This window comes from Festucalex cinctus, chromosome 17 (assembly GCF_051991245.1).
Source record: "Festucalex cinctus isolate MCC-2025b chromosome 17, RoL_Fcin_1.0, whole genome shotgun sequence".
Taxonomy (NCBI): Eukaryota; Metazoa; Chordata; class Actinopteri; order Syngnathiformes; family Syngnathidae; genus Festucalex; species Festucalex cinctus.
This window is the reverse complement of record NC_135427.1, coordinates 4386834-4400241: the sequence shown is the minus strand read 5'-3', so window position 1 is coordinate 4400241 and position 13408 is coordinate 4386834.

Below are 13408 nucleotides of genomic sequence, written 5' to 3'. Positions count from 1 at the left end.
TGCTTAAATATACGATAAATAATGTTATGTTCTGAGGTTGGATCCGAAAAGCGCAGACGCAAATAAGGTTTTCATTCTTTATTTACACAACTTGACTAAACGAAAAACAACGAGAATTTGAGTTCATGACCTGTTAAGTTTGGGTTCATGACCGTCAGGTCAAGTGTCTGTTTGGAATTGATGTAACAGCATTTAGTTTCAACTGGTTTTAAATTATGTGCCAGCCATGTGATGTCAGGAGCTTTGTGATGTCAATCTTTAATCCTTTACTTAGTCACAACCAATCAGATCGATTCACTGTCTGTTGTAGCTGTTAGAGAAGTGTGTGTGCGTTTGTCGGATTATTACCACAGTTCCTCTGTGCAGCCCCACAGCCCAAGGGGGCTTGGTGTCTCGTGATTCTCGATGCATTCTCGTTGTTTTTCGTTTAGTCAAGTTGTGTAAATAAAGAGTTAAAACCTTATTTGCGTCTGCACTTTTGGGATCCAACTTCAGAACATAAATAAAATACAAGGTTATGCTAAGGGCATTGGCTGATCAATAGAGAACCACCTATCTGAGTCAGATTGAATAAGAAAAAATATATCTAATTAATAAGAAATTATTTTTTTTTTTATTTGAAATGGCAATTACATTATTCAAAACACTTTCCTCTTTTTGTTATGTACCACCTATGGGATTTGCGTTTCTCTCCTGATACCAAACTAGCTTTGTTTTTCCTTCCAAGCAACAACTTCCACTTTTAAAATAAGTGCATTATCTTAAAAAGTGTCCGTTTTGCCAAAACTTGCATATAAACATAATGATTTAACGTTAACAATGTTCAACAATTTAACACCATAAAATCAGCTGCATGGCTCAGCTGTTCCATATGTCTGTTGTTGAATGCCATATTCCCTTCAGCTCCCTTCAGTCTTTTCCCACATAGAGTTTTACAGGAATATCTTGTACATGCCTCCAAGTCACAAAATATTTACATTTGGGAAGCACATACCTCAGTTGAAAAGTTTTCAACCAACTGATAAATTACTGCTTTTGCAACACACAGTACACAAACAAGCGCCATGTTTTTGGTAATGTTGAGCGCAATTGACTCTGTGATCACCTTCCCCAGAGTTTCCTTCCAGGAAATGATTAAGCTCTTATTGTCTGTTTCTTAGCAGGAATTAAAGTTGCCTTTTTGAAAAATATTTGCTGAAGAGGTCAGCAGCCATGTTGTTAGTTGTAAGCATTACAAGTCTGTAGGGGTGTTTTGAACAACAAAAGCTGCTGATAAAAATAATTGCCCTGACAAATGAACATTAATTAACTGATAACATTGTTTCATTGCCCATCCTTAGTAATGATCTATATATATATATATATATATATATAAATCTATACATCTATGACTGCTGCAGTCAGTCAAAGAATACTGTATATCATTTTAAAAACATGACTTTTGGCAGATGGCGATATGCTGTTATAAACTAGTGGATTCAAAAGCAGCGAGAAGAAACAGCATGTGAGAGACAGATGGCCTCAATAGCCAAATAGAAGAAATAAATGGAAAAAGCCAAATAAATATGCAGAGCAGCAACGTCAAGCCTGTTTGTAGAGGACTTGAAGGGACACTGAAAAATAACTTTTATTTATTTATTTTTTTTCTAGACTATGGTGAAAGTCGTCATTCAAAAATCAATCGTGTTCTTTGCCCACTGCCTGGAATTTGGAACATTATCCATTATATCACATGACTACTGAAAGGAACAAGTTCAAATTATGCATTATACATAATAAGTAGTTCTCTTACTATGACTGGTGTTGAGAATATCATTCAAAGTCACTGCATTTCTTGCTCCAACTCTGGTGAATACAATTCAGAATCACTACCTTTGCTTCGAAAAAGAAAAAAAAAAGGGTAAAAAAAAAAAAAAAAAAAAAAAAAAATCGAATTGGGTTAAACCAAATGAATAACTTTACAAATAAACAATTTTTTGCATTGTTTTGTGGGTTAGTCATTTGGCCCAGCTTTTTGAGTTAATTGAATAACCCGATTGAATTGAGTTAAAAATCAACCGACCCAAATTTTTGTGTTATTCAACTCAAAAAGATGGATCAAATTAAATGAAATAGAAATTTGTTTCATCTTTCTTTGATTTGATCCTTCCTCTGGTCTCCTGACAACTTAATGACTCTAGCAGGACTTTGAAGTATCCGGTTAAAGTGAAGGGTCTGGGATTTATAAGGTTTCAGGTGAAGTAAAGAGCAGAAACTCGCACGCATGCACTTACGCGGAAAAAAAAAAAAAAAAAGTTGAATGACATGCTGACTCGGGAAGACTGCTGAATGAATAATACGGAGACCCCCCCCCAAACAAAAAAAAAAGAAAATCAATTGGTCAACTTGTTCAGGCAGAAAGTAAAAACAAGGAACACGATGAGCCCATTTTCCAGTTATGGCTGTGATGTAGATCAATCCCATCTGTATTCGCTACCAAAGTTTACCAAAAGTATTCCAGCGTTTCTCTGTCAGGGGAGTCTACCGAGTGGCAAGATGTCGGCATGTCATGAAAATCCCCTTTGATGAGGAATTACACACATGTCAAATGCGACTTTGCCTGAACTCCAGTGGGAAAAGTTGTACAGATCAGACGCATGAAACGTGGTATCTTTTGACTAAAACTGCAGCTGCTGTCACGCTTAAAGGAGACATCATGCATTTTTTTCCCCTACTATTTTAAATACTTTCCATGTGTCTTAATAGCATCCTGCGATTGGCTGGCAACCAGTTCAGCGTGTACCCCGTCTACTGCCCAAAGCCAGCTGAGATAGGCTCCAGCACCCCTCGCGACCCTTGTGAGGAATAAGAGGTCAAGAAAATGGATGGATGTCTTAATAGCATCTGTGCCATGCTACCATAAAAAAAAAAAACATAAGGATCTAGAAATATTGACATTTTTTTACAGCATATTTCTTGCCATGGGAAAATTGGCGTTTTTAGGGGCATACCTATCTTATGCATCTTCTCGCCTGACAGATTGCTCGGTCAATAGTGAGCTTTGCTTTCAATAAAATGACAACCAGTGGGTTGGATCAACAACAACAAGCAAGCTCCCAAGACAAGGAAAGCACTTTCATGGCACATGGACACATCGTCAACAACAAACGCTGCTCACAAACTCACAAAGCCACCAAAATGCCGCATTCAACTTCCGCGCTGAAACTTTGCTTTACAAACTTTCCGTGACTTTGACAATTGAGCTTTTTCAAAAAGTATTCAATGGAGTTGAGAGTTGGTTTCCCAGTCAGTAACCATTCAAGCCTCTACAGATTACAGCGGCTATTTCCAGAAGCGGGCTAGCTAATAATGTCGGAATGTGACAAAGTGATTATAACAGCGCTCCAATACGAGGCTCAGGTGGAATCCAAGGGAGCGAGCTTTTCTCCCACCATGTGTCAATTAAAATAGGATGACGTTTCATCGCCCCGCCGTCCGGACCGCTCCTAATGAGGGGCTTTGTGGGGATGAAGGCGGACTGGCACGCTTACTTACGCGGCAATTAGAGCGACGCAATCCCGCCGAGATGAAGGCCCGCGCGCTCTGCCGCTCGGCCTGGCGTGCTTCAGCGCAAAGTGACGGATGCGCCGCTGCGGGACAGGAAGTGACCGATTTTAAACCTCAAAAGCATTGAGCCTTTGGAGAGCCGCCATATCCATCAACACTATCGGATGTTTTTATGATACGTGCTTTGTCTTCCGTTTATATGGCGATCAGCACAAAGCCGTTTTGGATCTGGTGACTCAAAAGACAGAAACAAACACTTCAGCTGCCGAATAGTGCTCAGAGGAAACTGGAAAACTGACGGCGAAATGTGTTGATAGTAGCCCCAAAAAACAATATGATCATAGTGTTGCAGCATGTGGTTCATCATTACTCTGAACTTTATTCCGAGTAACTAAAACAAATGAGATCACTGGAAGGCTCATTTAGTGTAATTCTGACAACACCATGACCCAGAACATATTGTATATTTATTTTATTTATTTATTTTAAGGAAAAAAATGTCAGTAAAGTATCGTCAGTGCAATAAATGTTTCTGCAGCAATGATAAATACTTTGCCTCTTCTGCTTTGATATTAGAGCATTCAAAATCTGCTGAAAATGTTTGCTATTTCATCTTAATAGCGCCTATAGGTACAAACACAAAGACAGGAAGTCACGTGACAATCCTTCAGTCTGCGTCGGTGAAGCGGACATTGAAACACGGATACACCGCAAACACCTCAATTACCTCTCTTTATTGTTAATGGCATGCTCGCTGTGAATGAATCACCTTTAGACGTAACCAATACACCTCCGAACAACATCGACAGAGCTTTGATTTGTCTCTGCGGCGTAGCAATTACACATTGGGGAGAACACAATGTCTGTAAATACAAAAAGAACGGGAACAGCGAGTCGGTTTTGACATCATGTATTCATTAGCTATTGGCAGGCGTGTCATGCGAGGTGGTAAAAGTTAGCACATTTCATACACGCTTTTATCACACACTGGACCTTGTTAAATTTTTATACACTTTTTTTAAACAAGCTTTTTATTCACGCGTCCTTGAGTTTTTTAAGGTAATACTGTGGAAAGCTGCACCCTGTGAATTGTGCTAGTTAAAAACTAATTCTGCTCTCATTTAACCCACAATAAATGATATTCGCTGAAATTACTGTGAATGGGCAAACGGTGTCCTCGAGTCCAATACAAAGTAATGAGTGTTTGCGTGTGTGTGTTTAGTTTTCTAGAGGCCAGGATAAAATGCCCACGCACATGCTGAGTCCATTTTAAATTATGGTAGCAAGGTATACAAGGCACCATTAGTCTTTTGAACTTTTCTGTGGGTTCTGGTTTGAAGGGTTTAGGGTTAGGAATTAAGGGTATGTATAATCTCTGGTGTAATAACCTTATTTATTGATTGAATTATTTTACTATCTGTTCTTATTACTGCTGGAAATGTAAATGTCCCAGAGGGAGAAATCCCAAAGGGATCAATAAAGTCAAGTCTAAGTCTAAGATAACCTTTAGGACCTAAACTAAACTTCTATTTAATACCCTAAACGTTAGTGTTACGTATACAGTGAGAATCGAGGCAATATTGCTTGAAAGCAATGGGCAGAATGCAAGCCGATCTACTCTTCTGGAAGCCACAACATTGTGAAAGCTAATCCGAGGTCAACAAAGACGCTACTGCTGAACGAGAAAAAATGCGCCTGCCTTGGCTGCTCGCCTGGCGGGGTGGGCCTGCTGGTGGCATCTGGGGACCGATTCACCAGTTCCAAATGACTGGGACTAGCCACAATCTACGCACGGACATTCAAGATGAACTGAGCGAGCAGTGTCTGGGATAGTATGGGATGGATGGATGGATAACGATATGAAACAATGTCTATTCTAAACAATGTATATGACTGATGCGTTTCAGTACTGGATCGATGGGGACGGGTCTCGAATAAGCCATCAGCTTCTACCCGTCAGCCCTTCTTTCGGATGTCAATGTTGTAAATGATGTGATCGATGTAAGCTGTAATGTGTCCGAAGGGAAAAAAATGAATAAAACAAAAACAAAAATGTAGTCTTAGGGTTTAATGTGATTATGAAGCAAATACAATGAAAACAAAAGTATTTTTTGAGTGTACATGTTTTTCGTTTGCGTGTGCATTTGGCGGGCACATCAGAGAGAATCAGCTTCCGTCTCCAGTCCTCCACTGATGGGAATGCTCGACTCAATCCCGACGCTACTGATAGGAAACCGACGGCTCTTCCATCAGCCGGAATGCACACTAACTCTCACAAATTGATCCTCCTCTTCCCCCTCCTCTTCTCTTTCACTTACTGGAACAAATCCTACCGGGCGCGGTGACAATTATCAGTCTGATCGTGAGGAAGAGGAGGATGAAGAGGAAGAGGGGAGAAGGAGGTGCGACTCACGAGGTTCACCAGAGTCAAGTTTAATGACTCCTCATGCATATGCCGCCATTGGAGACGCTTTCCAAAAGGCGCCATCTGCTCAGCGGTTTAATTAAACAGTAGCCTGTGGAAAGTTGGACGGCGAATTTACAAGTTTGTCAAGTTATTAATGAGCCTGACATTTATTCAACAACAACCACAAGAAGGAGGAGAGGCGATGGCAAAAAAGAAGCTGACAGAACCTCTAAAACACGGCTAGCTAAAGTATATATGGAATATGGAGATGATGATCATGATGATGGGAATATCATGTTTAAAATTGGCAAACAGAAACCCAAACACTGTTTTGAAACCCTAATTGGGAACCACAAACCGAAATTGAAACCGCAATTAAAAACCCTAACTTTTAAACCACAATTGCAAACCTCAACCCTTCTTTTGAATTTGAAAACTTAAACACTGCCTCGAAACCCAAATTTGAAAGGGTTTTCAACCCTTGCTGGAAACTTCAACTCTAGTTGGAAATCCCAATTTCAAACTTTAACCCTGGTTTGAAATCTTCTGAAACCCCCAATCCTGCTTGAAACCATAATTTGACATTCTAAAATGTGTTTAAAATCCATGAAACTCTTACAAACTAACATTAACCTTGACTTGAAACCCAGATGTTTGAAACCATATCCCCAGTATGAAACTCAGAAGTGAAACCCTACATTACGTCTCGCGTTGATACTCTAACATTGACACTCTCACCATGACTTGAATCTCGAGCAATGGATTGAAACTTTAATTTCAATTCCAAACTTGGTCTCAAAAACCCTTCTTTATCTTCTAACCATGAGTTGAAACCCTAATTTCAAACATTAAACTTTTAAACTCTAATCCAGGGTTGAAATCCCAACTAGAAACACGAACAATGGCTTGACTCTAATTTTATTTCCAGTCTAACAATAATTTGAAGACCTCGTCTTGACTTGAACCTGAGTCCAGACTTGAAACCCTAACTTCAACCTGCTATCTTAACAGCAATTTCTATTTAAACAGCGCTTCGATGCCAGAAGCAGCACAAAAGTAAACGGGTGAGCTTTTCACCAAATAAAAGAAGGAGGGGAAAAACACACAATTAGGTGATTTTCTGAATCTGTGAGCTTTGACTAGGCGATTTCTGTACACAGGAAGTTACGTGAGGTACATGGCTTACTGTATTTTTACACAATATATCACAAGTTAATGTCATAAATGAATGGTGTGGTTCTGCAACCTCACCGCCTGCGAAGTAGAACAGCCTGGCAGTCGGGACTTTTTGACTTTTTTTTTTTTTTACAAAATATATTTTGACCCGTCGCATTTACATGTATCAGATCCACACGTCATCTCAAAATACATTTCGCTGTTAGCTGCCATAACAAGTCAAAAATGTCCGCTGTGGAGAAACGGCCTCACGCGGAGGTGTCACTTCTAATGAGCAGTACATACGCGGGCGGCAGTCATGTCGCGCAGCCTTTGTCTGCCGGTGACCAACGGGGCCGATAATGAGAGTGCATGATTGATTTTTGTGGAGAAGAGCAGCCTGCGGGTGCCTCTCGGTGAATTCCCAAACTGAAAATACCATCATGTATGTGTGTTTTTGTGTGTACAAATATGTTCATGCATGTATGTACAAACACCAGGAGATATGTGTTTTCTTTGACAGGTAAGGAAATCATTACAGTGATGGAACAAAGGGTTGTACTGGAATCAAAGTATATCTTCCATTTTTTTTTTTTTTTATTATAGGCAAACGTTTGTTTGAAACCCTACTTTGAAACCTTAACCGTTGAAACATTAAATTGAAACCGTCACCTATCACAACCCTTGTTTGAAACGTAAGAAGTTGCTTTGAAATACTAATCCAGAATTGAATTGGAATGTTGAGATTGTGTTTTGATTTTTGAGGTTCCACAGAATGAACTATTTACGTAAATCCGAGCTGACAAGAAATGATGAATTCACCAGTCAATCAAAGGTGAGCATGCTGTTCTCTTTGCTACAGCTCTTTTACTGACAGATTTATAACTCGTTATGACAAGACAAAGGGCTGGGACTGGAATCAAATTCTGTCAAACTTTTGCGGATTATTACTTCAATTTTTACTTCAATATTATGGCATGGAATTATGGGAAAATATACTGTTTGTAGCATTTAGCCTACAAGTACGTTTGAACGTACTCGCTAGTATTTTTGAACGTACTGGAAACCCCCATTTGAATCCCTAACCCGGGTTTATAACTAACAGGCACATTAACCAGAATAGAATGTGAACTATTCAAGTAAATCCCATCTGACAGCAAACGATGAATTCACAGACAGCGTCAATCAAAAAGTGAGCGTGCTCATCTCTTTACTGCGGCTCTTGTACTGCAGTAGTGGCGTAGCTATTGTCGTGTAGCAGTAGTACACATTTGGGGAGAAGATTGAGGTAGCAGGACCGGGAAAAAGTCTGATAGGAATGATTTCTTCATCCTCGCCTCGCCTCGCCGCGCAGTCGGCTTTTCCGTAGCCGCACCTGTCTATTAGTCACTCAGGATTACGCTTCCTGTCAGAAGTGGAATAAATACAGCTGGGGGAAGCGATACGGCAGCGCCAGGAACATGCGGCGGCGGCGGCCCCCTTCTTCATTTATTCATCTCGATCATCGGGAAGGCGACACGAGCGGGTACGCCATCACGAAGTTTATTAAAGCGCTGGCCCTGAGGCGCAGAGCAAACAAGAGGGCTTAAAAAATGAATGGCGACGAAGAACACGACAAAATCAATGTGAGCAGCGTGTGGAACGTTTCGCTCCAGCCTCCTAACTCCCCCTTCCCGAAATAAAAAAAAAAAAATACATCAGAAGCCAGTGAATCGCTCGCCTCAGTTTGCTGTCATCCACCTTTGTCGCATCTCAGCTGTCACGCACTTCTGACGCCGCTGCTTAAAAGAGTGTACGTGGGACTATTTACCAATTATTCCACTCGTTTGTGCACGTCACCTGCTGTGAGGCCTCGAGGCTCGTCGGCTTCATAGTCTGGAAATTCCTCCCCTCGCTGTGCCGAGAACCCCGCGAAATACATCTTGTTACAAGGCCGCAGTGCCGCAATGTTCTGGTTCTCTGTGTGAACCCTTTGAATTCCGCTCTGTGCTAAAACTAGACATACTTCAAGGTTTTGAAACTGTTAATAATGCACTCTACCTTGACTAAGACCTTCAGTTCCCGAAAAAAAAAAAAAAAACTCCAAAAGCCCCCTAGTGCCAGCTCCATGCTTCACAGCAGGAGCACGGTGTTCCAAACGTACTTTTGAAAAGTTTGGGCTGCATTGGGAGGCTGTTTTTGAACATTGGTGCCATACCCATTGCGCAGACAAATGAAGATTACGGGAGATTGTTGTCTAGAACACAACTATTACTTGCAAAAAATTCCTGCAGCTCTTTACTGTTGCTGTAAGCCCTATCGCAGGAGGAGGAGTCATAAGCCAAAACTCTGACTAAGGTTGATTGTTGTGACATGTAGGACACAACCATTACTTGCCAGAAATCTCTCCACGTTCATGTTGCCATTAGCCTTTTCGCTGCTTCGCTAATCAGTTTTGTCATCTTTTGGTCAGTTTTTGGTCAAACTTCAGACTATAAGACAATGCTGTCACCTGTAGGATTCATGCTTTGGAGGCAAAGTTCTGACATTGTTGACAAATTTAGGACCTAACGAGAAATCCTTCAATTTTTCATTACTTAGGAGGCACTAGCCAAACTTTAGTCTAAAGTTGTTTGTAGTCACCTGTGGGACACACTACTTGCCAGAAATCCCTGGAGCTCCTTAATTTTTGTTGCTGTCTTCTAGCAAGTCTTGACCAACTTTGTTCTCATCTTTTCATCAGTTTTGGAGGCACCCGCCAATTTTCAGACTTCAGGCGGTTGTTACATGTCGGACACAGCCATTACTTGCCATAAATCACTGCAGGTCCTTTCCCGTTGTTGCAAGCCTTTTCACAGCCCACCTTGACCAGTTTGTCCGCTATATTTTTATCAGTTTTGGAGGCAATAGTCAAACTAATGGAGATTGTTGTCACTTGTAGGACTCAGTCGGGAAAGTACAAGACAGTTTTCTGTTAATGTGTCTGCTTTTGTAGTAGCCTTGTAATACTGGTCCAAATTACCGACTCAAGAGTCCAGGAGTCTGTCAGACGCTTCAGCGGATTTTGGAGTGATGATGCATGAAGTTTTGAGACCGATCCCAGCAAAACCTCAAAGTCCATAAAAAGCCGATTGGGTGTCATTGTCTCCTTTTGCCGTGTTGTCATCACAAGCTTTAGTAACATTAATCACTCTCATTTAGAGCGCGCGAGAGCCTGCAGCTCTTTGCAGCCTTTTGAAGTTCAATCGCTTTTTAATGATTGTCAGCCTCAAAACGTCATTGCAGGTCAAAATTAATATGCTTTAAAAGGACAATAAATGGAAGAAAAAATAACCCCACCAATTATAAATATGGGTAACTTCAGAGCAATTAACTGGCTATGGCGATGAGAGTGCCGTTTCTCGGTTGCCGTCGTGGACACATTGAGCAGCAGTCGGACTCTTCCCTCCTGCTGACCTTCACTTTATTTAATAATTACAGTTATTGTGAAGCTGGAGCCGACACTACTGCCCCGAGGAGACCATTAAAGCACATTTCTCAGCTCAGTGCAAAGCAAACAGTTCGTGTGCATTAATTAGCTTTCAAAATGGCCTTCAAGTGGAAAAAAAAAAAAAAAAAAAAAAAGAGAGGGATTTAAACCATCACATAGGTGCTCATGTATTATTGCTTGCATTACTCTAGGGCACAGAAGTCATTGGGATAATTAGCATGGGAGTAATGATCCGAGTGAAAATCAGCCGCACTACCTGAGCACAGGCGACTCGCTCTTTGGGACAAATTATTCTGCATGCTCTGGATTCCTGCACTCATTTTCTCCATTGTCCGAGCGCATATTTACGCCTGGTCTGGCTTGTTGCGGAACAATACAGCAGCAGAAAAGCGTGACTATATGAAAGTGCGCTGACTCCATTTGTGAAAACAGTTTTATGAACACGTATGATAGCAAAACAGCGGCTACTCTCATTTCCCCGATGCACCCAAGTGCTCGAACCATCAGGAGGCCGGCATAGCCGTCAAAAACACAGCACACCATTAGAGCTTTATAATAAAATAAAAGCATGTGCCATTTCCCCTCGGAGTTCACTTCTGTCTGCCAGCTTAAACGTGTCTTCTGGCAATTAATGCGATAAAAGTTTGCTCCGGGAGTGCCGGAATGAGGCATAATGGACCAAAGTCGAAAAGTATGTAAAAGTATCACGGCTCGCTACTCCTGTCAACGTAGAGGAGTAGCCCTAACGCAGATAGTGTTGTTCATACCTTTTGGAATTCAGACTAACAAAAAAAAACATGGAACCTTGATTTTCAGACCATCAAACTCTTTTGTGAGAAAAACAGTACTTACCAGAAATCTCTGCCGCTTCTTTGACACCGGCGTAGGTCTCTTTGCAGAAACATATGGGGTGATTGTTGTCACATATAGACACAGCAAGTACTGGCTGGAAATCTCTTCCTACGTTGCTTTAACCTCTTTGCAAAAGAATATGAGCCGATTGTTGTCACCTATAGGACATGACCACAAAAACATAATTAGCCATGAGACATAGTCATATGAAGAGTATGGAAGATTTCTGGCACCAAGAGGATAAAAAACGGTACTTGCCACAAATCTCTGAAACTCCTTAAATGCTGTTGTCATCCTCTTTGCTGAAGAATACAAGGAGATTGTTGTCACCTGAAGGACACAGCAAGATGATTATGGCTTGAATTCAATATAAATATGAAGAATAAAGGGCTGATTGTTGTTACCCATAGGACATGACTATACCCTTGTGGTCATAAAACAGATTTATGAATATCATAGGCGATTGTTGTCACCTGCAGGACAAAGCTGGTGCTTGCCGCAAAATCCCTGCCATTCTTTTTACACTGCAGTCTGTCTCTTCGAAGAAGAATATGAAAAGTTGCTGTCACATGTTGGACACGGCTGGTGCTTGCCAGAAATCCCTGCAGCTTCTTTCATAGGTCTCTTTGCAGAATAATATGGTGAGATTGTTGTCACCTGTAGGACAAAGCCACAGAAAGATGATTAGGGTTTGTGGTCATAAACAATTGTTTATTTATATTTTGTTTAAGTTAATTTACTATTTTTTTTTCTCTTCAGGGTGACCTTGTTACTGCAAAGCTCTAATTCCTGTTATAAAAAAATTAATTTGACAATAAAAAAAATTAGCATGTTCGAACGTGCTGAGTCATTAAAAATTGTCAGCTCCTCGCAACGTCTCGGCCCCGTTTCCTCTCTCGCTTGCCAGGGGGGAAGATACGGAGCAAGAGCAAAGTACACATGGAGGGCATTGGAGTGAGTGTGCGCTCTGTACAGTAACGGGAGCTAAATGAGCGCCCGGGGGAGACCACCCTGCGAGAGTAGGAGGACAGGCTGAGGGAAAGTAAGATTAATGACGCTTTGGAAAATGAGTGCTCCTGCTGGTCTGGGCTGGAACGACAGCGGGAGTTAGGGATGCCTCTTCCGTTAAACTAGAGCCGATGTTTGGAACCGAAGTGGACTGACTCCCCGTGATGTCGGAGGAGTTTTTAGCCAAGCAGATGACCCCCTCAAGGACCTTTTCCGCCTCTGCCCGTCTAGTTTGACTGGATTTTAGAAGACATTTTGTCACATTTCACAAACTCTCCCTCCAGCAGAAACAAAACACACTTTTGCTGCACTCACTTTCTCGGTGGATTTATGCTGCAGATTGCAATGGCCAATTCTGATTTAATGCCTATCCAACCTATTTCCATGTATATTTTAAGTGACACAAGGTCTTGGCAATGCGGCTTTAAAATAAAATCTCTCAAACGTGTTTGTCATGATCTGGATTTGTGTTGATTTTGGTTTTGTTTAGATGTAGTTTTGTCATGCTTTCCAAGAGTCTTTTTTTTTTTTTCTATGTCTGTCTCGTTGGATTTTTGTGTATCTATCTACATAGTATAATATAGCAGTATAGATAAGTGAATTGGAATTGCAAAATTCTTATATTTATATTTCCCATCCATAACATTATTCAAAATAAATTTTGCTTTTTGTTTTTCCCTTCTGGGATTTGCTTCCTTTCGCCTGACAGGCTGACACAAAAAAAAAGATCTTAAAAAGTTCCCCCCATCAGCATTTTTATTCCCTGCACAGAATTTAAAAATAAATAAAGAAATCTTGCCGTTTAAATATGTTAAAATTGTATTATTTATATGTTGTGCTTTTATTTATATTTTATTCTATATTTATATTTTAATTTTATGTTTTTTTTGTATGCATATTTATTTATTTATTTATTTGTTTAATTTTTATTTTTTGGGGGGGGGGGGGGGGGCTTTTGTCAAAACCTGATT